Source organism: Tamandua tetradactyla, chromosome X (assembly GCF_023851605.1).
Source record: "Tamandua tetradactyla isolate mTamTet1 chromosome X, mTamTet1.pri, whole genome shotgun sequence".
NCBI classification, from domain to species: Eukaryota; Metazoa; Chordata; class Mammalia; order Pilosa; family Myrmecophagidae; genus Tamandua; species Tamandua tetradactyla.
Window position 1 is genome coordinate 32,720,954 of NC_135353.1, and position 26,877 is coordinate 32,747,830.

General features: G+C 38.8%; 1 protein-coding gene across 14 annotated transcripts in view; it reads left to right on the forward strand.

Moving 5' to 3' along the window:
• The window catches only part of ENOX2 (ecto-NOX disulfide-thiol exchanger 2), a 459,417-nt gene that overhangs the window by 412,589 nt on the left and 19,951 nt on the right, over positions 1–26,877 (forward strand). The window lies entirely within an intron of this gene.

Here is a 26,877-nt window from a genome sequence, read left to right on the forward strand (position 1 = left end):
CATATGTTTTAAATCCAAAAATAAGAAATACCACTTACTGATAACCTGGAAGGTAATGATAAGAATGCAGTAGGGCAAGAGATGTCAGTGTGAGCCGTACTAGTCATATTCACGAAACTCGAGCAGGACCTTGAAATATAAACAAGAGGTGGGTGGGGGGTAGGTAAGAAATATTTTAATGGGATTTTTTTGGACAAGAGGGGGTGAAGGTAAAAAATATTTTAATGGGGGAATAGGAGAAACAGGTCTCAAAGAGGGAAATAAGCATGATGTGCATAGGGAGTTAAAAGACTGATTAGGCAAGTTGGGTCCAGATTATGGGGGACTATGAATACCAAGCTTAGGCTTCACATAGTAGGTAATATAGCGCCATTAGCATGTCTTGATCATGACACTAATATGATGAAAAAAACATGAATTATACATTTTATGAGATAATTTTACATTTAAAAAATTTTCAATTTTATAGGAAATGAGATGTGAAATGATGAAGGTTGGTGTTTCAGTTTGCTAAAGCTGCTGAAATGCAATATTCTAGAAATGGGTTGGCTTTTACAACGGGGATTTATTAGCTTACAAATTTATACTTCTAAGTCTGTGAAAATGACCAGATTAAGGCATGAACAGGACAATATCTTCTCTGAAGAATGGCTGCAGGCATCTGGGTCACCTCTGTCACATGGGAAGGCACATGGCTAGTGTCTACCAGTCCTTCTCTCCTGGGTTTCATTGCTTTCAGCTTCTGGCTTCAGTGGCTTCCTCTCTGAGCTTTGTGAGTCCTCACTCTTCAGCTTCTCTCAGGCCTTTACTTTGATCTCTCTGGCTTTTTCTGTCTTTTAACTTCTCATAAAGGACTCCAGTAAAAGGATTAAGACTCACCTTGTGCAAAATTTATATTTTGGGTAGTGCATAATCTAATTAAATTTGTATGGTCAGTTTATTCAAACACCATAATTACATGGAATCTTGAATAGGGTGTATATCTTGTGGGTTTGTACAGGTTAGTGTGATGCCCCAATACATCCCAGAGTAATTTGGGTAGAGAATAAAAAAGTATTTGCAAAGTCCTCTTGAGGGACTGGGGAGATAGGATATTAAACTTCCTCATCTGAGGAATTCCTGATAGTCTCACAAACAGTAGGGACAGCGAATTCAATAGGCTGAGCCCACGATCTTGGGGGTTGACTCTACAAAACTTATTCATGCAAAGGAGAAGGTAAGCTGACTCATAATTATACCTGAAAGTCACCTCCAGAGAACCTCTTTTGTTGTGCAGATGTGCCTTCTCTCTCTAAGCCAACTGGGCAGGTGAACTCATTACCCTCCCCCCTATATGGAACATGACTCCCAGGGATGTAAATCTCCCTGGCAACGTGGGTCAGGACTCTTGGGATGAGCCTGGACCTGGTATCATGGGATTGAGAATGCCTTCTTGACCAAAAGGGAAAAGAGAAAAATGAGACAAAATAAAGTTTCAGGGGCTAAGAGATCTCAAAGAGTTGAGAGGTTATTCTGGAGGTTATTCTTATGCTTTATATAGATGTCCCTTTTTAGTTTATGGTGTATGGGAGTGGCTAGAGGGAAGAACCTGAAACTGTTGAACTGTGATCCAATAGCCTTGGTTCTTGAAGACAATTATATAACTATATACCTTTTACAGTGGGACTGTGTGATTATGAAAACCTTATGTCTGATGCTCCTTTTATCCATGGTATGGACAGATGAGTAAAATAATAAGGATAAAAAATAAATAAATAATAGGGGGGATAAGGGATAAGAAAACTGATGGATTGGAATACTAGTGGTCAATGAGAGGGAGGGATAAGAAGAATGGGATGTATACATTTTTTTTCTTTTTTCTTTTATTTCTTTTTCTGGAGTGATGTAAATATTCCAAAAATGATCATGGTGATGAATATACAACTATGTGATGATATTGTGAGCCATTGATTGTATACTTTGAGTGGACTGTATGTATGTGAAGATATCTCACAAAACTATTTAAGAAGTTGGATACAGAGCAAAAAGAAATACAGGTATTATAAATTGCAGTTAGAATCAATGACAAAGTTAAAGGTGTAATGGAGGCAGGGCAATATAGTGGTGTAGGGAGTTGTGAAATTTAGTTAGTCCCCTAGAGCAGCTAGTAAGCCGACAGGAACTGCTGTAACAATGATTTGGGAGACATCTGTGACTAAACACACATCATACACAAGTCTGAAATGGGTAGAAGGGCCGAGATCACAGTGCAGAAATTTAAGGAAAGCCCCAAACTGTGGAGGCTGTCACCCCTCCCCTACTGGCATAATAGGCTGTATTGGAGTCACTTCCCCATGGGAAAAAAAAAACAGTCTCTTCTAGGAGCACGGGAAGGTAGCTCAACCAAACTCCAATTGCGCTATTAATGAACAAGTTTGGACTTCTGAATACAAGCTCTGAGCACAGATAAATCCAGAGCATGCAGGAAAGGAATCCTGAGGACTCTCCCAGCAGAGAGGAGGAAGGGCTGATAGAAGAAAAAAAAAGGGTTTTGAAATCATCTGAGCTCAGAATAGTGTAAAAGGGCTGGGCCCCAAGAAAAGGGGCACATAGAGCTGGCTATCAACTCTGGCTCCTGACTTGTGAACCTTGGGGGCTGAGAACTGGCTCTAAAATGGGATTTCTTTCTTTTTTATATTTTTAACTACTCTAAATAGCTAATTAGAGAAAGCCTCAGTCATTTTCAATTGTCACCACTGACCCAGGCAATAGTAAAGAGACAAAGTAGTCAAACGAAGGAGTTAATTCCCTAAAGGGCATATCTTCCCTGAGAAAATGAGTGGGGGAGAGGGGGGGACAAGCCCAGCTCAAGTAGAAGACCTCACTCAGAGAATTCAGATCCCAGGTGCTGGAAAACTGAAACAGCTTAATCTTGCCTTCTATCTCAGCTACCATCTCAACCATGCTGCTGGCAGGGACATGGTCTTCAGAGAATTAAAGGCACTGTAGCACTTTATGCCAGTGGGGAGCTATGGACTGACAAACTGCACCTGCCACAGAGGATAGGGAAAGCACAGAATTTAGAGGCTTCACAGGAAAGTTAGACAACCTTCTGGGTCTCATCTTTAGGGAAACTTGATACTGATTATTCCCTTCTCCTGAAAGTTGGGCCTGTCCAATCTGGGAAAATCTGATTGGAGTCAATCATATGTGGGGAGACCCTCCTCAATACAAAGGTTCCATATAGGAAGGGCAAGAACCAGAAAAACTAGAACTGAAAAATTCTGATCAGTTAAAGTGAAGCAGTGTTTGAGGTCTACAATTAGTTGAACTGAACACCAAAGAATAATTAGAGAACAAAGACAATCAACAAGAAAACCCTAGTAAAAGAGTGAAAATAACCTCTAGAATAAACTAATCAAAGAAATCAGAAGCCTAAACACAGTAAAAAAATTGCAAGTCATAATAAGAAAAAAGATATGGTCCAGTCAAAGAAACAAACTAAAACTTCAAATGCAACACAGGACTTGAAACAACTAATTAAAGATGTTCAAACAAACATGCACAAATAAAAAATCAAGTCAGGCACAAAGATAGAAGTATTAACCAATGGAATTGAATTGAGAGTGCAGAAATAGACCACTAAATGTATGTGTCAACTGATTTTTGACAAGGCCCCTAAATCCACAAAACTGGGACAAAATAGGCTTTTCAGTAAATGGGCATGGGAAAACTGGATATCAATAGCCAAAAGGATGACAGAGGACCCTTACCTTACACCCTATACAAAAATTAATTCGAAGTGGATCAAGCACCTAAATATAAGAGCTAACACCATAAAGCTTCTAGAAGAAAATGTAGGGAAACATCTTCAAGACCTAGTAGTAGGAAGTAACTTCCTAAACTTTACAACCAAAGTACAAGCAACAAAAGAAAGCATAGATGAATGGGAGCTCCTCAAAATCAAATGCTTTTGCACCTCAAAAAGACTGTCAAAAAGATGAAGAGGGAGCTAACTCAATGGGAGAACATATTTGGAAATCACTCATCAGACAAAGGTTTGATATCCTGTATACATAAAGAAATCATACAACTCAATGACAAAAGAACAACCCAATTATAAAATAGGCTAAAGATATGAATGGGCATTTTTCTGAAAAGCAAATACAGAGCTCAAAAGCACATGAAGAGATGCTCATTTTCATTGGCTATAAGGGAAATGCAGATCAAGAATATAAAGAGATACTATCTCACACCTATAAGAATGGCTGCTATTAAACAAACAGGAAACTATAAATGTTGAAGAGAATGTGGAGAAATTGGGACACTTATGCACTGCTGGTGGGTATGTATAATGGTACAGCCACTATGGAAGACAGTTTGGTGGTTCCTTAGGAAACTAAATATTGAGTTACCCTATGACCTAGCAATAGCACTACTTGGTATATACCCAGAAGAGCTGAAAGCAGTGACACAAACATATTTGCACAACGATGTTCATAGCAGCATTATTCACAATCACCCAGAGATGGAAACAATCCAAATGCCCATCAACAGACCAGTGGACTAACAAAACGTGGTATATACATACGATGGAATATTATGCAGCAGTAAGACAAAATGACGTCCTGAAATACATGACAAGATGAATGAGCCTTGAGGACATAATGCTGAGTGAAATAAGCCAGATATAAAAGGATAGATACTGTATGACTCCACTTTTATGACCAGGTAAAAGTAAAATCAGAGGCTTATAATACAGAATATAGGGGACTTAGAGATACATAGAAGCTAGAGATGGGTAAACAGTTAGCTAATGAGGTTGAACTCAAACGTAAGGGAATAGATCGATGTGAAGGTGATTCTCTAGTGGGTCTATCAGTAATATTACCATACTGCAGGTGAACAATATTGAAAGGGGTGGTATAGACCTATGTGTCCCACTGCTTAACACTAGAAATATCAATAAGTTCTTACAAGAACTACTTCAAAGATATGATTTGTGTGCAAAGAGTGTTTAAGTTCGGGATATAGGGGGGCAAGTGCTATTGCATGCTACAGGCTATGTTTAACAGGAAAATATCAGCAGTACCACAGCAACAGCAGAGATAAATAATGGGGGGGGTACAAATGTTAAGGGGAGGTTTAGATTTCCTTTTTGGTGAGGGTGTGTTTATTGATTATCTTTCTCTTGGGAACTATGAAATTATCTAAAATTGAGAGTGTTGATGGACTGTGGACTTTGGGCATTATACATGATGCCTAGTAAATGCAGGTGGCTGAAGGATGCACTGAATAAGAAGTAGATTGGCAAATGATGATGTATACATATGATCGAATATTGTGCTGCTACAAAAAGGAGCAAAGTCCTGAGGCATGCAATGATGCAAATGAACCTGTACCACACTTGGTGAAGCAAAATAAACCAAAAACAAAAGAACAATTATTGTATGGTCTCCTTTAGAAAATGCTTCTAAGAAAACAGGGGCCTAGGTTGTAAGCTCTTAAAGCAGGCACATTTAATCCAGAGTGGTAATTATTATTTCTGGATTTTGAGAGGCTGTTTTATATGTCTATAGCCTGGTATTTAGAGATAAGAACAAAGCTGACCAGGTCAGGAGTAAAGTAATTCAGAATACAGGGGTAAGGATAACATTGTCAGAAGCGCACCTACTCTTTGAGACCAAGGGAAGAAAGGTTTCTTTTGTCCAGAACCTAAATTTTCTGTAGCACATGATCTAACTCAACCTGTCTGGATAGATCATTGAACAATTGAAACATAGGGAGCCCAGAATAAGAATGAGAGCCTTTAATCCTGCATGGTTTAATGTAATGCATGGATGCATCCTAGAATATATTAAGCAGATAATCAAAAAGTATTGGCAAAGTCCCTTGAGGGATGGGAGAAAAAATATGGAACTATTTATCTTCACCATCAGGGAATTCCCTGATACTGTGTCAAACATAAGGGATACCCAAATCAATAGGCCAAGCCCTTGATCTTGAGGCTTCCTCTTGTAAAGCTTGTATAGGTAGCAGAGAAGCTTAGCCTACCTATAGGTAGGCCTAAGAGTTACTTCTGGAGAACCTTTTTTGTTGCTCAGCTGTGGGCTCACTCTCTAAGCCCAACTATACGAGGGAAATCGTTACCCTCCCCACTGCATGGTACATGACATCCAGGGGGTGAAAGTCTCCCTGGTACCATGGGTTCAACATTTCCATCCTGCCCAAAAGAGGGAAATGAAGTGTAACTAATACAGTGTCAGTGGCTGGGAGAGTTCAAATAGAGTCGTGAGGCTTCTCTGGAGGTCATTGTTACTCAAGCTTCAGTTAGACATTGCTACATATCATAACTTGCCAAACCCCAATCAAAACCATTCCAGCCAATCATAAAGAACACCTAGGGTGATATATAAGATTCTACAATGGTCCCATGCACTAGGGTAACTTTCCAGAAACCTACAACCTCCAGATAAGTCCTGAAACCTAGGGGGCCCAACCTCTCCAAAGCATCACCTAGTTCCATCTACCTACCCCATATTATTGACAGCCCCTTCCAACATGAAAAAATTAGAATGGCTATAGCCCAAATACCTCTAAAAAGTGGGATAGAAAAATCAAAGATGATGGTGGAGTTACACAGAAAAGTTTGGATTTAACAAATGAATATGATTGCTGAATTGCTAAATTGATATGCTTTTAGTCTCTGAGCAGCTAAAAGTAAAACCTAAAATTTTAGAGTTATAACCCATACCACACTCTGAAATCTCTTCTACAACTAATCATTGTGCTGTGCTTTGTTTATTGCTTTTATGTATATATATTATTTTTCACAAAGGAAAAAATGTCGATTGTGATGGTAAAATATTTATTCCTTCTAGCCTCCTATATTCTGGAGCAGCTAGAAGGAAAAATCTGAGATGATGGTATGGTACCCCATGACAGACTTCAATAAGTAACTACTTATTGAAGAGTGCTTTAAAACTATTGCTTCTTTATTTCATTACTTTGTAAATACTATACAATAAACATGTTTTTTAAAAAAAGTTAATACAGTGTGGCTGTAATGAGGATAAAGAAGTCAAAGACATTAAATAAAAAAGCAAATGTTGAAAAAAATGACAGAACTTGTGGGAATGAAAGGCACAATAGAAGACATGTAAAACAATGGAAATTACAACAGAAGATTTGAAGCCACAGAGGAAAGGGTTAATGGACTAGAGGAAATTGTACACACAAATAAACAGATAGGGAAAATAATTGAAAAATATGAGCAGGGCCTCAGGGAATTGAGTATCAAACTAAAGAGCATGAATGTACATGCTATGGGCACCCCAAAGGAGAAAAGAAGGGAAAAGTGGCAGAAAGAATAATGGAGGAAATAATCATTGAAAATTTCTCATGTCTTATGAAAGACATAAAATTAAAGATTTAGGAAGTGCAGTATGCCCACTTGAAAGTATTATGTACCCCAGTAAAGCCATGATTTAATCCTGATCCACTCTTGTGTGAGCAGCTGTTTCTTTTAATCCTGGAAACTTTTAATTAGATTATCTCCACAGAGATATAATGTGCCCAGTTTTGGGTGTGACCTGTGATTACCTGGAGATGTGACTCCACCCATTCCAGGTGGGTCTTGATTAGTTTGCCAGAATTCCTTTAAAAGAGGAAGCATTTTGGAGAGAGCCAGAAATGACAGAAGCCTCAGAGCTGACTTTGAGAGCATATGTTGATGCTTGGAGAAAGTTGATTCAGAGAACAGACACATGGGTGTTTAGAGATACTTGGAGCCCAGCAGACATCAGCATGAGATGGTAAGCCAGAAACTGGAGAGAGCTGAAGGAAGGCAAGAGATGAAAGCCAGCCCCAGAGAAGCAAAGTAAGGAACCCCCACAGGAACAGAGACTGAAAGACATGGAACCCAGGAGCAAGGGACCAGCAGATGCCAGCCACATGATTTCACACCTAAAAGAGATGTTCCTGACCCATCAGCCTTTCTTGAGTGAAGGTAACCTCTTGTTGGTGCCTTAATTTGGACACTTTCACTTCCTTAGTACTGTAAACTTATAACTTATTAAATTCCCCCTTTTGCAAAGTAGTTTCAGTTCTGGTATAGCACATTCCAGCAGCTTTCAAACTAACACACACAGCTTACCCCAAACAAAATAGATCTGAATAGACCTACTCCAAGACACTAATCAGATTGTCAGATTTTCAGGCAAGCAGATACTGAGAGAGTTTGTGAACAAGAACCTGCCCTACAATAAGTACTAAAGGGAACACTACAGGCAAATAGGAAAAGACCATAGAGAGGGGTCTGGAGAACACTGTCAGTAAGGGTACAAAATAAAGTCATGACACATGCAATAATATAGATGAACCTAGAGGGCATTATGCTGAATGAAATTAGCCAGAAACAAAAAGACAAATACTGTGTGGTCTCACTAATATGAACTAACATTAACAAGCGAGCTTTGAGAGTTAAAGGTGAGAACACAGGATATCAGGAGATAGAAAGAGGGTCAAGAATGGTCATTTCATCCTGAAGGAGTACAGGATGTTCAACAAGATTGATTGTAAAGATCCAGAAGTGGATAGTATAATACTATCTGATGGTAGCACAATATTTTAAGTACATTGAACAAAGCTGAGTGTGATTATGGTTGAAAAAGGAGGGCTAGGGCCATGTATGACACTAGAAGGAAAGATGGAAGATAGAGACTGGTATTGTACAATTCAGCAAAACCTAGAGTGGATAATGATTTTGATGAAAAGTACAAATATAAGAAAGTTTTTATGTAAGGGGGAACACATGAATATTAAAGATTGCAAGGTGTTGAAAATGGGTTGGTATATGGAAAAAATAAAATCAATACAAACTAGGGCCTATAGGTAACAGGAACTTTGTAATTTGCTTCCATTAAATGTAACAAAAGCAATATACCTAAGCTAAATATCAGTAAAAGGGGGATATAAGGGAAGGATATGGGATTCTTGTTGTTTCTCCTTTTAATTTAATTTAACATTTTATTCTTCATTTTTTCTTCTTCTGTCTTTGCAGAAAAAAATGGAAATGCTCTCATATAGGTTGTGGGGGTGAATGCATAATTGTATGATTATACCGTGAACCACTGACTGTTTACTTAGGATGGATTGTATGGTGTGTGAATAAAACTGTTTAAAAAATCAAAACAATTACAATGCTCACCTTCCATGCAGAAGACCCATGTCCAATTCCCGGACCATGCACTGCCCCCCCCCCCCAAAAAAAAAATCAGCAGATAGATACAAGTGCTGGAGAAAATATGGAGAGAGAGATGTACCTATTCACTTTTGGTAGGGAAGTAGAATGGTGCAGCCCCTCTAGAAGGCAGTGTTCTTGCTCCACACGAGGCTACGTATAAGATTCCCATATGATCATGCAACCCTGTTATTAGGTATATTCTTTATTATTATTATTATTATTTTTCCATGAGCAGGCTCCAGGAATTGAACCTGGGTCTCTGGCATGGCAGGTGAGAATTCTGCCACTGAGCCACTGTTGCTCCACCATTAAGTATATTCTTTCAAGAACTGAAAGCAGGACAGGAATGTGTATTTGCATACTGTTGTTTATGGCAGCAGTATTCACAATTTGCAATGGACGGAGGTGGCCTAAGGGTATATCAACTGTTGAATGGAAGGGAAACTGGTGCATACGTATAATAGAATATTGAGTAGCTGCAAGGAGTGTTACTTGAAGCAGGCAACTAAGTGAATGAACCTTGAGAATAGCATGATGAGTGAAATAAGCCAGAAATGAAAAGACAAATATTATAATACCTCAGTAATATGGACAAACTATAATGTGTAAACTCTGATAGTTGAATCTTTATTGTAAAGATTCCTAGATTGTAAGCTCTTAAAGCAGTTTTATCTATTCCTGGTAGTAACAGTTACTTCTAAATTCTGAGACACTGTGCTCTTTTTGTATTACCTGGTAGTCCTCTGGAACTTCAGGTGTCTGTATGGCACCTGAGTCTCAGAGCTAGAGTCCTGAAGCTATGAAAGTCAGCATTACTGCATATAACAACTGTTTAAACAGCCGAAAAAGAGATCAGACTTCAATTAGAGATATGAATGAAGCTGATCTAGTTAGGACTAAGGTAAATCAGACTAAAGGATAAAGGATGATACTGTGTTCTTAAACTTCAGCTTCTGTGTAAGACCATAGGAAGAGATGTTTATTTGGTACAATATTTATATTTTCCCTAGTTCACTATCTAATTTAACTTCTATGGCCAGTTTATTTGAGCACCATAATTACATGGAACCTTGAATAGGGCGAGAGATCTTGTTGGTTTGTACATGTCATTTGTATAGGGCCCTGATACATCCCAGAATAATCAGCGCATAAAATTGAAAAGCATTTGCAAAGTCCCCTTGAGGCCCTGGGTAAAAATGTAGAAATATTAACTTTCCCCACCTGTGGAATTCCTGATATTCTTGCAAGCATTGGGAACAACTAATTTAATAGACCAAGTCATCAATCTTAGGCTTGCCCTTATGAAACTTACTCCAGCAAAGGAGAACCCAAGCCTCCTTATAATTATGCCTGAGTCACCCTCAGAGAACCTCTTTTGTTGCTTAGATTTAGTCTCTCTCTCTTAGCCAACTGTGCAGGCAAATGTACTGCCCTATCCCCTACATGGGACATGACTCCCAAGGGTGTAAATCTCTCTAGCAACATGGGACCTGACCAGGGTTGAACCGATCCCTGGCATTGTAGGGTTTTGAAAGCCTTCTTGACCAAAAGGGGGAAGAGAAATGAAATATAATAAAGTTTCAGTGGCTGAGAGATTTCAAATAGAGTGGAGAGGTCAATTTGGAAGTTATTTTTATGCAGTATATGGATAAACCTTTTCAGTTTTAGTATATTAAAACAGCTAGAAGAAAAAAACTTCTATTGAACTGTTATCTGACAACCTTGATTCTTGATGATGATTGTATACTTATTTGGCCTTCACAATGTGACTGTGTGATTGTGAAAACCTCATGGCTGACACTCCCTTTATCCAGAATATGGACAGATGAGTAAGAAAATGAAATAAAAAAAATAAATATAGCAGGGGATAAGGGGTATGGGATATTTTGAGTATTCTTTTGTACTTCTATTTATATTCTTACTCTTACTTTTTTTGAGTAATGAAAAGGTTCAAAAATTGACTATGGTTATTAATGCATAACTATATGATACTGTGAACCATTGATTGTACACTTTGGATGATTATATGGTATGTGAATATATCTAAATAAAATTGCATTAAAAAGTTGAAGGTAGTATGTCATTTGTTGTTAGGGAGGAGATATCTATAGATGGAAGGAAAGTAAGTCAAGGAGAATATAGGGCTGAAAAAGTCTATAAAAGTACTAATGGGTAATTATTAAAGTGAAATCCTGGAAAAGAAGTACAGGAATTGATCCAAATTCAGGTGCAATTTGCTCTAAGGAGAGGAGAAATCTTTTACTCTGAGACAAGAAAGGTGAAGCTGAAAGTGTATATACAGCCCATGTTTTTCCATATAGTAAGATTGGTCACCCATTGATTACAGAAACAATTCAGAAATGAGAGCATAAGGAGTGAGAGACAGATCTGGAATAACTTCTATGAATAATATGGAAGAAAGAAATCACAGAGAGGCCTGACATTAACAAGGGCCTCATGGGTCTCTATTGACTGGGACTACCCAGCTGTGCAGCTTCCTATATGAATTCTCTGCAGGGTGGCAGGAAGAGGGCGTTACTGCTAGATGAGTGCAAAGTTTCTGTTTGAAATGATGAAAAAGTGGAGTGTTTTGGTTTGCTAAAGCTACCAAAAAATGCAATATGCCAGAAATGAGTTGGCTTTTTTTTTTTGGATCACATGGGCTGAGAATGGATTGGCTTTTATAAAGGGCATTTATTAAGTTACAAGTTACATTTCTACGACCATGAGAATGTACAAATTAAGCGACCAACATGAGGATACCTTCTTTCAAGAAAGAGGTTTCTCTTTCACATGGGAAGGTACCTGATGACATCTGCTATCCTCTCCCAGCTTCTGGGTTCAAACAGCTCTCTCAGCTCCTTCTGCAATTCCAGATGTTTGTGTGTTCTCCAAAATGTCCCTATCTTAAAGGACTCCAGTAAGTGGATTAAAACCTACCTTGCATGGTCACATCTCCATAGAAACAACTGCTCAGATGACTCACCCAACAATAGGTCTGCCCCCACAATATTGGATTAAAAGAACATGGCTTTTCTGGGGTACATAATAGTTTCAAACCAGCAGCCCAGGATAATGAGCAGAAAAAGTAATCAGGAGACCATGAGTTGGTGTTTGCACATTAATGCTGAACAGAAGTTTGTAAGAGAGTAAAGGAATACAGCATGCTTAGGAGGTTGCATTAGAATGTGTTTATGCAGAAAACAGTTACTAGGCTGAATGAAGTTGGCCACTCCCAGGAGATTAAAGATCCCAACAAGGAAATAGAGAAGAACCTCAAAGTGTTGAGAGGCAGTAAGATAACTGGAAGATAAGGATACTATGTGTTCCAACCCAGCACAGCCCCGAGACCAAAGAACATGCCAAGCAGAGTTACTCATGAGTTGTTGGTGGGGTAGGGTGGGATGGGTTGTACATGGTCCAGGAATTGAATCCAGGTCTCCTCATGGAAAGCGAGCATTCTCCCACTGAACCACCTGTGCACCCTGACCTATGAATTTTAATTAGAAACTTACTAACAGGAGAAGATTTCTTCCCAATGGTGGCCACCTGGGAAGTGGAAGTCAGTGGTCTGTGCAAACAAGAAGAAGGGAATGGCTTATAAAGTTCAGCAGAGTCTCATGACATTTGGTTACAATGGAGTTTCAGCAGTCTCACAAGAGTTGGTTACCAACAATGATCAGAAGAGGGGAGTTTTAGTGCTTTTGACAATATATTCATTCCCCTTTTGGGGCAGTATTCTTTTGACCTTTGATGTCCGTGCTCTCATCACACAGTCTTCTAAAAGTTTAAGACTTCATTCTTTTATTTTTCCTAAGGGAGAAAGTCCCATCCGCTGGGTTGCCACAATCCACCCCCATGGAGCAGTCTGCATTGATCATAGGACAGACACTGCATCTATACTCCACAGCAACTGTATAAGAAACATCAGGGAAGAGTGTTCAAGATGGCTGCTTAGTGAGGTGTGGAATTTAGTTTCTCCTCCAGAGCAGCTAGTGAGTAGTCAGAACAGTACAGAACAACTGTTAGGGATACATCAGTGACCAGTCACAGCATACACCAGTCTCGACAAGCTGGACCAGCTGAGACCCCACACAGAACTGTAAATCCCCCAAACAGTGGAAACTAGCACCATTCCCCCACAGGCTCGGCAGTTTGATTCCCCAAGGGGAAAGGAAACAGACCTTACTAGCAGCAAGGGCTTAGCTCAACCAAGCTTCAATTGTGGAAGTAATTAACAAATTCTGACTACTGAAAATAGGCTTCTGGCTCAGATAAACCTGGAATAAGAGCTAAAGGTACTAGGAGTTTCTGCCCCAGCCGAGATGGGGCAGGGCTAATGGAAAAAACAAAACAAAATAGAGGCTTTTTGAGTTGGACAGCAGAAAATACTTGAAAAGAGCTGGACCCTATAAAACAGGGGCACATAGAGCCTGGAGATACATAGAGCAACGTACCAACTTAAGTCCTTGATTAACAAACCAGAGGAACAGGGATTCTGCTCTGAAAAGCATTTTTTTTGTTTTGCTTTCTTTCTACTATGTAACAGCTCATTAGATAAAACTGCCCCAAGGGTGGAATTAAGCTTGTCTGAGAGGCAAAGTACCTAGTTAGGTGAAAGAAGTTAATTCCCTAAAAGCTGTACCTTCCCCAAAAGAAAGGTGGGGCCCAGCTCACTTGGAATCCCACCCTCAAGGAATTCAGGCCCCAGGGACTGGAAAACTGAAGCAATTAATGCCAGCCTACAACTTCACCTCTGTCTCAACCACACCCCCTGCAGGGAGAGTCTGCTGAAGTTAAAGGCACCACATCACTTTACAGTGGTGCAGACAAGTACAACATACTGGGCAGGATAGGAAAAACACGGAGTCTAGAGGATTCTAGGAAAGTCTGTCGCCCTGTTGGCACTCACCCTCAAAGTAAATTGATGCAGGTGACTCTTTCCTCCTGAGAAGAGGCCAGTCCAGTCTGGGGTCTATAATATCTGAGTAGACCCTGTTCAAAAAATAAAAAATGTTCCATACAGGCAGAGCAAGAAACAGAAAAAGAAGAACTGAAAAATTCTGATCAGTTAAACAGAACCTATGCTAGAGGTCTAGAATTAGATGAACTGAATGTCAAAGAACAGATAGAGAAGTGAACAATACCAACCAGCAAGAAAATCCTAGGTAAAAGAGTGAAAATAATCCCCAGAATAAACTAATTAAGGAAATCAAATGCCTAGATACCAGCAAAAAATAACAAGTCATATTAGAAAAATCAAAGCTATATGACCCAAAGGAACAAACCAACAATTCAAATGAGATACAGGAATTGAAATGACTAAGTCAGGATGTCCGAACAGACATGGAAAATCTCATCAAAAATCAAAGTCAAAGTCTGAAATATGTTCTACAACTAATTATGGTGCTGTCCTTTGAAATTCATACCTTTTTTGTATATATGTTCACAAAAAAAGAAGGAAAAAATAGTCAATTCTGATGACGAAGTATTTAAGCCTACTAGCCTCCTATATTCTGGAGCAGCTAGAAGGAAAAAATATGAGAGGATCGTATGGTAGCCCATGGCAAACTCTGGGGTCTATCCTGTAACCACTGTATAAAGAGTGCTTTGAAAGCTATTGCTTTTTTATTTCCTTGTTTTATATATATGTTATACTATGCGATAAAAAAGTTAAAAAAGAATCAAATTGGTGAGTTGTGGAAGGATATAAAGAAGGCACTGGACCAACATAAAGAAGAAATTGAAAGTTTGAAAACACAAATCACAGAACTTATAGGAATGAAAGGCACAGTAGAAGAGATAAAAAACACAATGGAAGCCCACAAAGATAGATTTGAAGAGGTAGAAGAAAGGATCAGTGAACTAGAGGACTGGACATCTGAAATCCAGCACATAAAAGAAAATACGGGGGAAAATGGAAAAGTATGAACAGGGTCTCAGGGAATTGAATGACAACATGAAGTGGATGAATATATGTGTTGTGGGTGTCCCAGAAGGAGAAGAGAATGGAAAAGGAGAAAGTCTAATGGAGGAAATTATCACTGAAAAATTCCCATCTCTTGTAATGACATGTATGTAATGACATAACATTACAGATCCAAGAAGTGCAACATACCCTAAACAGAATAGATCCAAATAGAAATACTCCAAGACATTTACTAATCAGACTGTCAAATGTCAAAGAGAGAGACATAATTTTGAAAGCAGCAAGAGAAAAGGGATCCATCACATACAAGGGAAGCCCAGTAAGACTATATGTGGATTTTTCAGCAGAAACCATGGAGGCTAGAAGGCAGTGGTATGATATATTTAAGATTCTAAATGAGAAAAACTGCCAACCAAAAAATTCTATATCCAGCAAAATTGTCCTTCAAAACTGAAGGGGAAATTAAAACATTTTCAGACAAACAATCACTGAGAGAATCTGTGACCAAGAGACCAGCTCTGCAAGAAATACTAAAGGGAGCACTAGAGGCAGATAGGAAAAGGCAGGAGAGAGAGTTGTGGAGAAGAATGTAGAAAGGAAGACTATCAGCAAAGGTGAAAAGACACAAAAAATAGATATGACATATAAAATCTAAAAGGCAAAATGGTAGAAGAGAGTACTGCCTTTACAGTAATAACACTAAATTTTTTTGGATTAAACTCCCTAATGAAAAGACATAGACTAGCAGAATGGATTAAAAAATGAGACTCCTCTATATGCCAGCTACAGGAGACTCGTTTCAGACCTAAGGACAAAATAGGTTGGAAGTGAAAGGTTAGGAAAAGATAATTCATGCAAACAACAATCAGAAAAAAGCAGGAGTAGCTATACTAATATCCAACAAATTAGACTTCAAATGTAAAACAGTTAAAAGAGACAAAGAAGGACACTGTGTATTAATAAAAGGAACAATTCAACAAGAAGACATAACAATCATAAATATTTATGCACTGAGCAAGAATGCTCCAAAATACATGAAGCAAACATTGAAAACAATGAAGAGAGAAATAGACACCTCTACCATAATAGTTGGAGACTTCAATTCCCCGTTCTCCTCAATGGATAGAACATCTAGACAGAGGATCATTAAAGAGACAGAATTTGAATAATACAATAAATGACATAGACTTCGCAGATATTTACAGTACATTACACCCCACAACAGCAGTATACGTCTTTTTCTCAAGTGCTCTTGGATCATTCTCAAGGATAGATCATATGCTGGGTCACAAAGCAAGTCTCAATAAATTTAAAGAGAGTGAAGTTATACAAAACACTTCCTCAGATCATAAAGGAATGAAGTTGGAAATCAGTAACAGAGGGCCAGAAATTTCACAGATATATGGAGGTTAAACAACACATTGCTAAACAACCAGTGGGTCAAGAAAGAAATTGTAAGAGAAATCAGTAAATATCTCGAGGCAAATGAAAATGGAGATACAACATATCAAATTTATGGGATGCCACAAAGGCAGTGCTAAGGGGGAAATTTATTGCCTTAAAATGCCTATATCAAAAAAGAAGAGGGTGGGCCATGGTGGCTCAGCAGGTAGAGTTCTCACCTGCCATGCTGGAGATACGGGTTTGATTCCTGGTGCCTGCTCATGTAAAAAAAAAAAGAAGAAGAAAGAAGAGGAAGAAAGAGCAAAAATCAAGCAATTAACTGTTTACTTGGAAAACCTAGAGAAAGAACAGCAAACTAACCGCAAAGCAAGAAAAAAGAAATAATGAAGATTAGAGCTGAAATAAATGAAATTGAGAACATGAAAACAATGGAGATAATCAACAAAACGAGAAGTTGGTTCTTCGAGAAAGTCAATAAAATCGATGGACCCTTAGCTAAGTTTACCAAAAGAAAAAGAGAGTGAATGCAAATAAATAAAATCAGAAATCAAAGAGGAGACATAACCACTGACCCCACAGAAATAAAGGAGGTAATGACAGGATACTATGAGCAACTATATGCTAATAAAACAGACAATGTAGATGAAATGGACAACTTACTAAAAAGGCATGAACAACCAACATTGACTCAAGAAGAAATAGATGACATCAACAAACCAATCACAAGTAAAGAGATTGAATCAATCATCAAGAAGCTACCCAAAAGAAATGTCCAGGACCAGATGACTTCACAGGTGAATTCTACCAAGCTTTCAAGAAGTAGTACTAATCCTTCTCAAACTCTTCAAAAAAATTTAAGAGGAGGGAAAGCTCCCAAATTCATTCTATGAAGCTAACATCATTCTTATACCAAAGCCAGACAAAAATAGTACAAAAAAAGAAAAATACAGACCAATCTCTAATGACTATAGATACAAAAATTCTCAACAAAATTCTTGCAAATCAAATCCAGGAGTGCATTAAAAGAATTATACATTATGAACAAGTGGGATTTATTCCAGGTATGCAAGGATGGTTCAACATAGAAAATCAATTGATGTAATACAGCATATCAACAAATCAAAGCAGAAGAAGCACATGATCATCTCAATTGATGCAGAAAAGGCATTTGACAAAATTCAACATCCTTTCTGGATGAAAACATTTCAAAGGATATGAATAGAAGGGAACTTCCTCAACATGATAAAGGGAATATATGAAAAACCCACAGCTAATATCATCCTCAATGGGGAAAGATTGACAGCTTTTCCCCTAAGATCAGGAAGGAGAGAAGGATGTCCACTGTCACCATTGTTGTTCAACATTGTGCTGGAAGTTCTAGCCAGAGCAATTATACATGAAAAAGTAATAAAAGGCATCCAAATTGGAAAGGAAGAAGTAAAACTCTCACAGTTTCAGATGATATGATATTATGTTGAAAACCAAAAAAATCTACAGCTAAGGTACTAGGGCTAATAAATGAGTACAGCAAAGTTGCAGGGTACAAGATCAACAGCCAAAAATGAGTAATTTTTCTATACACTAGTAATGAGCAATCTGAGAAAGAAATCAATAATAAGAAAATTCAATCTACAATAGTAACCAAAAGAATAAAATGTTTAGGAATAAGTTTAACTAAGGATACAAAAGACCTATACACAGAAAAGTGCAGTAAATTGCTAAAAGAAATCATGGACAACCTAAATAGATGTAAATGCATACCATGTTCATGGATTGAAAGACTAAATAAAGTTAAGATGTCAATTCAACCTAAATTGATTTATAGATTCAATGTAATACCTATTAAAATCCCAAAAACTTACTTTTCAGAAATAGAAAAGCCAATAACCAAGTTTATTTGGAAAGGCAGGGTGCCTTTGAGAAAGAAAAATGAAGTGGAAGGTCTCACAGTACCTGTCTTTAAAGTATATTATGAAGCCCTAGTGGTCAAAACAGCATGGTACTGGCATAAAGATATATATATACTGACCAGTGAAATCGAATAGAGTGTTCAGTTATAGACCCTCTCAACTATGGACAATTGCTCTTTGATAAGGCAGTCAAGCCAACTCACCTGGGATAGAGCAGCCTCTTCAATAAATAGTGCTTGGAGAACTGGATATCCAAATGCAAAAGAATGAAAGAGGATCCATATCTCACAGCTTATACAAAAAATAAGCTCAAAATCGAAGACCTAAACATTTGAGCTAAGACCATGAAACTTTTAGAAAAGAATTGTAAGGAAATATCTTATAAAACTTGTAATAGGAAGTGGTTTCCTAGGTCTTACACCCAAAGCACAAGCATTGAAGAAAGAAATAGATAAATGGAAAACTCCTCAAAATTAAATAATTTTGGTCATCAAAGAACTTTATCAAGAAAGTAAAAAGGCAACCTACACAATGGGAGACAATATTTGGAAACCACATATCAGATAAGGATTTAGTATCCAAAATATATAGAGATTTTCAGCTCAACAACAAAAAGACAACCCAGTTTTAAAATGGGCAAAAGACATGAACAGACACTTCTCAGAAGAAGAAATACAAATGGCTAAAAGGTACCTGAAAAGATGCTCAATTTCTCTGGCTATTAGGGAAATGCAAATTAAAACCACAATGAGATATCATCTGACACCCCATTATCAAAATATAGAAAATGACAAGTGCTAGAGAGGATGTGAAGAAAGAGGCACATGTATCCACTGTTGGTGCAAATGTAAAATGATGCAACTGCTGTGGAAGGCAGTTTCATGTTTCCTTAGGAAGCTAAGTATAGAATTGCCATGTGATCCATTAATCCCATTGCTAGGTATCTACTCAGAGGACATGAGGGCAAGGACACAACCGGACATTTACACACCAATGTTTGTAGCAGCATTATTTGCAATTGCCAAGAGATGAAAACATCCCAAATGTCCATCAATGGATGAGTCACCAAACAAGCTGTGGTATATACATACGATGGAATGTTACACAGCTGTAAGACAAAATAAATCATGAAGCATGAAACAACATGGATGGATCTTGAGGACATTATGCTGCATGAAATTAGCCAAAAACAAAAGGCAAATACTGTATGGTCTCACTGATATGAACTAACATTTATGAGTGAACTTGGAGAATTTCAGTTAAGAGCACAAGTTATCAGGAGGTAGAAATAGTATAGAGATTGGGTATTTGGTGCTGAAGGAATACAGATTGTGCCACAAGACTGATTATAAAAATTCAGAAATGGATAGCACAATTCTACCTGATTGTAGCATGATAATATAAATACACTGAATGAAGATGAAAGTGAATATGATAGAGGGAGAAGGGCCTGGGGCACGGATGAAACCAGAAGGAAAGATAGAGGATAAAAACTGAGATGGTATCATTTAGGAATGCCTAGAGATACAATGATGGTGATTAAATGTACAAATTAAAAAATGTTTTTACATGAGGAAGAACAAGGAATGTCAGTATTGCAGGGTGTTGAAAGTAGATGGTATGTGGGAAAAAGAACAGACAATGCAAGCTAGGGTCTATAGTCAATGGTTACATTATAATATGCTTCCAGTGAACATAACAAAGGCATTATGCCAAAACTAAATGTCGACAGGTGAGGGGATGGGGAAAGGAGTATGAATTCTGTGTGGAAGAAAAGGAAATGTCTTCAGATAGAGTATGGTGGTGAAGGCATGGCTATATAATTAAGCTAGTTTGTACAATGTGTGAATAAAGCTGTTTAAAAATGGACAGAGAGAACAAGTGCTAGAGAAAATATGGAGAGAGAGATGTACCTATTCACTGTCGGTAGGGAAATGAGAGGTCTAGCCTGTTGGAGGGCAGTGTTGTGGTTCCACAGGAGGCTAGGGGTGGATTTGCCATAAGATTCTGAAACCCCGTTGCTCAGTGTATACCTGGAGGAACTGAGTGTGGGGACATGAATGGACATTAGCACACTATGTTTCTGGCAGCAGTGTCAGTGATCCACAATGAATGGAGGTGGCCTAAGGGTACAGCAACTGAGAAATGGAAGGGCAAACTATGGTGTATACATACAATGGACTACTGAGGGTTTTCAGATGAAGTTGAGAGGCATCTAATGAGATGAATGAACCCTTAGAGCTATATGGTAAATGAAATGTCAGGAACAAAAAGACAAATATTATCATGCCTCAATCAAATGGACTATGTATAATATAAAAATTAGGTAAGCTAAAGTCAAGAGCATGGGTTATTGGGTTGGGGCTTATTGTAAAGGGTCCTAGATTGTAAGCTCTTACAGTAGTCCCATATATTCAGGAGATGTAACTATTCATTCTAAATTCTGAGATACTGAGCTGTTTGAATATAACATGGCCTTGCCCAGAGAAACTTCAGGTATTTATGTGAAACCTGAGACTCACAGTTAGAGCTCTGAAGCTATGAAAGTGAGAAGTGCCCCATACAGGAACTGTTTAAGACATTGAAAAAGTGATCAGACATTGAATAGAGATATGAATGAAGTTGATCTGGATAGGACTGAGGTATATCAGAAAACTGGGTAAAGGATGATGTCATCCATATTTTAAAACTTCAACTTCTGTGTGAGACTAAAGGGAAAGATGTTTATTTGGTGCAAAATTTATATTTTGGGTAGTGCATTTCCTAATTTAGCTTGTATGGTCAGCTTAGTTAATACCATAAATACATGGAATCTTGAATAGGGCATGAGATTTTGTTGGTTTGTCCAGGTTAGTCTGATGCCCTGATAAATCCCAGAGTGATTTGGACAGTGAATAAAGAAGTATTTGCAAAGTCTCCTTGGAGGAATGGAGAGAAAGGGGGAAATATTCAACTTCCCCATTTGGATTATTTCTGATATTCTAGCAAGCCCATGAAGACAACCAAATCAATAGGCTGAGCCCTCGATCTTGGGGTTCAACTTATTCCTGCAAAGGAAAGGCTAAGCCTACTTAAAATTAGGCCTAAGAGTTACCCCTAGAGAACCTCTTTTGTTGCTCTGATGTGGCCTCTCTTTCTAAACTGGCACAGCAAGTGAACTCACTGCCCTCTGCCTCTATGTGAGACATGACTCCCAGGGGTATAAATCTCCCTGGCAACATAGGACAGAATCCTGTGATGAGACGGGACCTGGCATCAAGGGATTGAGAAAACCTTGACCAAAAGGGGTAAGAGAAAAATGAGACAAAATAAACTGTCAGTGGCTGAGAGATTTGAAACAGATTGAGAGGTTATCCTGGAGGTTATTCTTACACATTATATAGATATCCCCTTTTTAGTTTATGATGTATTGGAGTGGCTAGAGGGAAGTACCTGAAACAGTAGAGTTGTGTTCCAGTAGCCTTGTTTCTGGAAGATGCTTGTATAATGATATAGCTTTTACAATGTGTCTGTGTGATTGTGAAAACATTGGGCCTGATGCTCCTTTTATCTATGATATGGGCAGATGAGTGAAAAATAAAGTTAAAAAATAAATAATAGGGGGAACAAATGTTAAAATAAATTGGGTAAGTGGAAATACTAGTGGTCAATGAGAGGGATGGGTGAGGGGTATGGTATGTATGAGTTTTTTCTTTTTTATTTCTTTTTCTGGAGTCATGCAAATGTTAAAAAAAAATTATCATGGTGATGAATATACAACTATGTGATGATATTGTGAGCCATTGCTTGTACACCATGTATGAAATGTTTATATGTTAAGAATGCTTGTACGTTTTATGTTGCTGTTGTTGTTGATGTTTTGCATAGGGAAGCACCAGGAATCAAACCCTGGTCTCCGGCATGGCAGGCAAGAATTCTGCCACTGAACCACGTCTGTACCACCCTATATGTTGTTTTATTAATAAAAATATTAAAAAAAAAAAACATCAGAACACTAGGAGTCCCATACACAGAGATAGCAACTCCACAAAGTGATGCCACCATGGCCAAGAAAGGGAATTAAACCATTCTTTTGATAATTTATAAAACCTGTGATTTTAGTCCTAAACGAGAAGTTATTTTCCTGATTTTCTGAGGTACTGAATTCTGCCAGGCCAGCAGGGTATTCCATGCAGTACAATTCATGGAGGTCCCTGTCCAAAACAGGCCGATGGCAACCAACAGTGGCAGTTTAGTGCACACTCAGCATTAGATCTATTATGCAAGTAGGTTTCTGCAGAAGCCTATTTCAGGAAGGTATTTGTTTCGACAGTAAGGGTGAAAAGAAAAGATGTTTATGGGGGTCTATGAGAGGCAAATCTTGTTGATCTAATAGAATACAAGCCAAATTTTCATTGATAGAAATAAGTTTTCCTGGAGAAGGGGTGCTGTGAAGGGATTTAGATACCACATCTCCCCCTGCAATTGCAGGGAGCCTTCTAGAGTCAAATCCACACTTAGCCTGAGCATTTTAAGTGTCCACAGAGTCATACATACGGTGCCTTGAGGTATGGGGGGGGGGGGGGGTTGGGTTGGTTCCATATACGACTTTTGGCATTTTGCATATAAACTGTGGTCTAGTACTTAAATTTTGAGCAAACCCAATACCCTATGTGCTTAAGATTCCTAACCAGTGCAGCTGCATTGACCAGGATCATGGCCAATTGACTGTATTTTCCACAATTTCTAATGCTTCTGATGCAGGCAATAGCAAATTATTTTCATTATCTCGTTGTGGTTGTATCATTGCTGGTCCTTTTTCCTGAATTCATGACACCTGCATGTGCCCCAAAGTTACCAATTCAGCAGGGGCAAGAGCAGCTGTTGTGTCCATGAATTAAAACTGGTGGGACCAGATACAACCAGCATGTCCGCTGCAGAGATTGCTTGTCATCTTTTAACTGCTCTTTTAAAAGCCCATTCATCCTTTCAATTAACCCCTTGCTGTAGGATTGTAAGGCAAATGAAATGTCCATAAGATATCATGTTCAGTAGCCCAGGCTTGGGTTACTTGCCTAATAAAGGGAGTCCCCCTATGTTCTAGTTTGCTAGCTGATGGAATGCAGTATACTAGAAACAGAATGACTTTTAAAAAGGGAGAATTTATTAAGTTGCTAGTTTACAGTTCTAAGGCCATACAGGTCTATAAAAATGTCCAAATTAAGGCACCAACAAGAGGTTACCTTCACTCAAAGCAAGCTGATGAAGTTCAGGGTTTCTCTCTCAACTGAAAGGGCACATGGCAAACATGGTAATGTCTGCTAGCTTTCTCTCCAGACTTCTTGTTTCATGAAGCTCCTCTGGGGGTGTAGTCTTCTTCATCTCCAAAGGTCTCTGGCTGCGTGGGCTCTGTGGTTCTCATGGCTCTGTTCTCTCATTGTTTTGAAGCTTTCTCCAAAATGCTTCCTCTTTTAAAGGATTCCAGTAAACTAACCAAGACCCACCTGGAATAGATGGAGTGACATCTCCCTCTAATCAAAGGTTAATACCCACAACTGGGTGAGTCACGTCTCTGTGGAGATAATTTAATCAAGTTTCCAGCCTACAGTACTGAATATGAATTAAAAGAAAGGCTGCCTCCACAAGATGGGATTGGGATTAAAACATGACTTTTCTAGGGCACGTAATCCGTTCAAACTGGCACACCCTATCACTGTCTGTATGTGTAGAAACCCTGAAGAATCCACTAAGCTTTTCTAAGATTCATGTTGTAGCTCTTTGATTAGCTTTCTCTCCTGGGAAGGCCTTTAAGAGTTCAGTGGCCACACCTACAATTCTAAAGGCCTATTTTGCACCTTCAGAAAAGGGAAGGGGGCCAATAGAATCTACCTGCCACCTGATGACCAGAACTTGCTCACAGCCGATGAGGCCAAGTTGGTGAGGGAGCATTCTTAGTCAGTGTGGTGAGTAGGATGAGCAGGCGTTCACAACTTCTTTTAGCTGCTGCCTCATGATAGGGAGCTGAAATTGCTGTGCCCACCTCCACAAAGTCTGGTACATTTGGTGCCCTGTTTTCCTATGTAGCAATTCAGCAGCCTCATGTGATGCTGGCTCTTGGCAATGAATTTTTGCCAGAGCACTTGCTTCAATCTTGCCTGGTAAAGAGTTAGTGTGAAAATCACTTACCTTGTGCTTGTGGCAAGTAGTCCAAATGTCTTCCCACATCTCTTTCCCTGAAAAGGGGTGACCGATGACTGTCCATTTTTCTTATTTCCATTTGGCCATTCACCTTGGTATACAGCCCAATTATCAGTACATATCCTGGTTCATGGACAATGGCCATCAATACGGCCCTCAGTTCAGCCCACTAGCTGCTCTGCATAGTTCTAGTTTCCAACCAGATGGTATCAATGCTAGGTTAGATGATCATGGCCATCCAGATAACAGATTGCCCATGTGTTGATCCATCAGTATACCACTAATAGTTGGGTTACTTCCACATCTATCAATTGTGGGCATAGGGGTAGCATTGTTCTTCTATATAAGAAACTGTTCTAAAATGTCATGTGTTTCTGCACTTACAGACTGTTGTTAAAGATACTACATTGCAGGAGGTAAGCTTTCCACTAGATCAGTGTGCTATGCTCAGCATTTCCCAAGTGAGGCTTGTTTTTATCAGTGTCATGTACTCACCCATGTATGGGAATGGCCATTTGTAAAGTCACAGAACACTTCTCAGTCAGCCCTTCGACTTGCAACAGGGAATTATAAGCTTCATATAACTGCTTTTCCAGAGGGCTGTATCTTAGTTCTGCCCCTTTCCATAGCTGGAACCAGAAGCCAATAGGTACACATTTTGCCTTTTACCTTTGCCACAAACCCCACCTAAAGCCAGTATTGGTACCAGCCACATCCTCTTCACAAGGCATGTCTGAGTCCACCTCCCTTAAAGCTTTGGCTTATGCTGTAGCTCATTTGCTTTTCAAAAGCAGCCTGCTGTAGCGTATCTCAGTCCCAAGCCTTCCACTTGTGAATCAGAGTATACAAAGGTTTTAAAATGTCTGCCAAATGGGCCAGACAATGGTGGCTCAGTGGCAGAGTTCTTGCCTGCCATGCTGGAGACCCGGGTTCAATTCCTGGTGTCTGCCCATGTCAAAAAAATATATATATATATTGTGCCAAATGATGTATGAACAGTCTCTAATACCCCAGTAAACCAAGATAAAACATTAACTGTTTGGGAGTATATGGAGTGAGGTAATTCTGTACTTTGTCAACAACACTGGAAGGAAGAAGTTTACTCTTATCCAGACAAACAGCACCCAAAAATTTGACAGAGCATCCAGACCCCTATAATTTGTCTCAATTTATCACCCATCCCTGGCCTTCAAGGTAGGTCACCACTATGTTAATGGAAGTTTCTAGTTTTGATAGAGAATTATTGGTTAGCATAATATCAATATAATGGAAAAGAGTTACATTTTCGGGGGGGGTTCCATGTTTTCAGGTTTTGAGCACCAAGCCGTGGCAAAAAGTGGAACTATGAAAATATCCTTGGGGCAACACAATAAATGTCCATTGTTGTCCTTCCCATATGAAGGTGAATTCAGGTTGGTTGGAGGGATCTAAAGAGATACTGAAGAAGGGATTAGCAAAATCCAGTGCAAAAATGAAATTGACCTAATGAGTACTTACATCTTGTTACAAAGTAGCAATATTTGGCACAGCTGCAAATAGAGGAGGAGTTACTTTATTTAGTTCTCTGTAGTCTATCATCATTGGCCAAGTTCCATCAGGTTTCTTTACTGGCCAGACAGGGCTATTAAAAGGGTTATGAGTGGGAATGATAATACCTACTCTTTCTAATTCCTCAATAGTGCCAGTGATTTCTTGATGGCCCCTGGGCAATTTATACTGAGGCACTTCCACAGTGCATCTGGGGGAAGGTACTTTCACCAGTGACCACTCAGTATGTCCTCTAAGGACAGCTTTGACTACTTGGCACCAGAGGCAGAATTCACCTATGGTAGTTTGTCAGGTAATATTTTGTGAGATATCAATTGCTAATATATACTCCAAGATAGGAGATATGCATATGTATACTGTATATCTTTGAGGTGACAGTCAGCCAATTTGCATTAATAATTGCCTCTTTGTTGTTTTAATAACTTGGCCCACATATCCAGCAATGGTTAGTGTAGTGTTCCTGGTTCACAGCCATTTCCCATATATTAAGGTGAATTCTGCTCCAGTATCTACTAAGGCCAAAACCCTATATTAATTAGTGAGGGACCAAAAGATAATTAGTTCTGTATGTGCCCTCCAATCCCCAGTGTCCCCATATATTGGTCTTATTTGGCTATCTCCACCTACCCTCTATGCTAAGGGGAAGGGGACTTCCAGATCTTCTCTGCTGGTGGTACAAGGGCTCT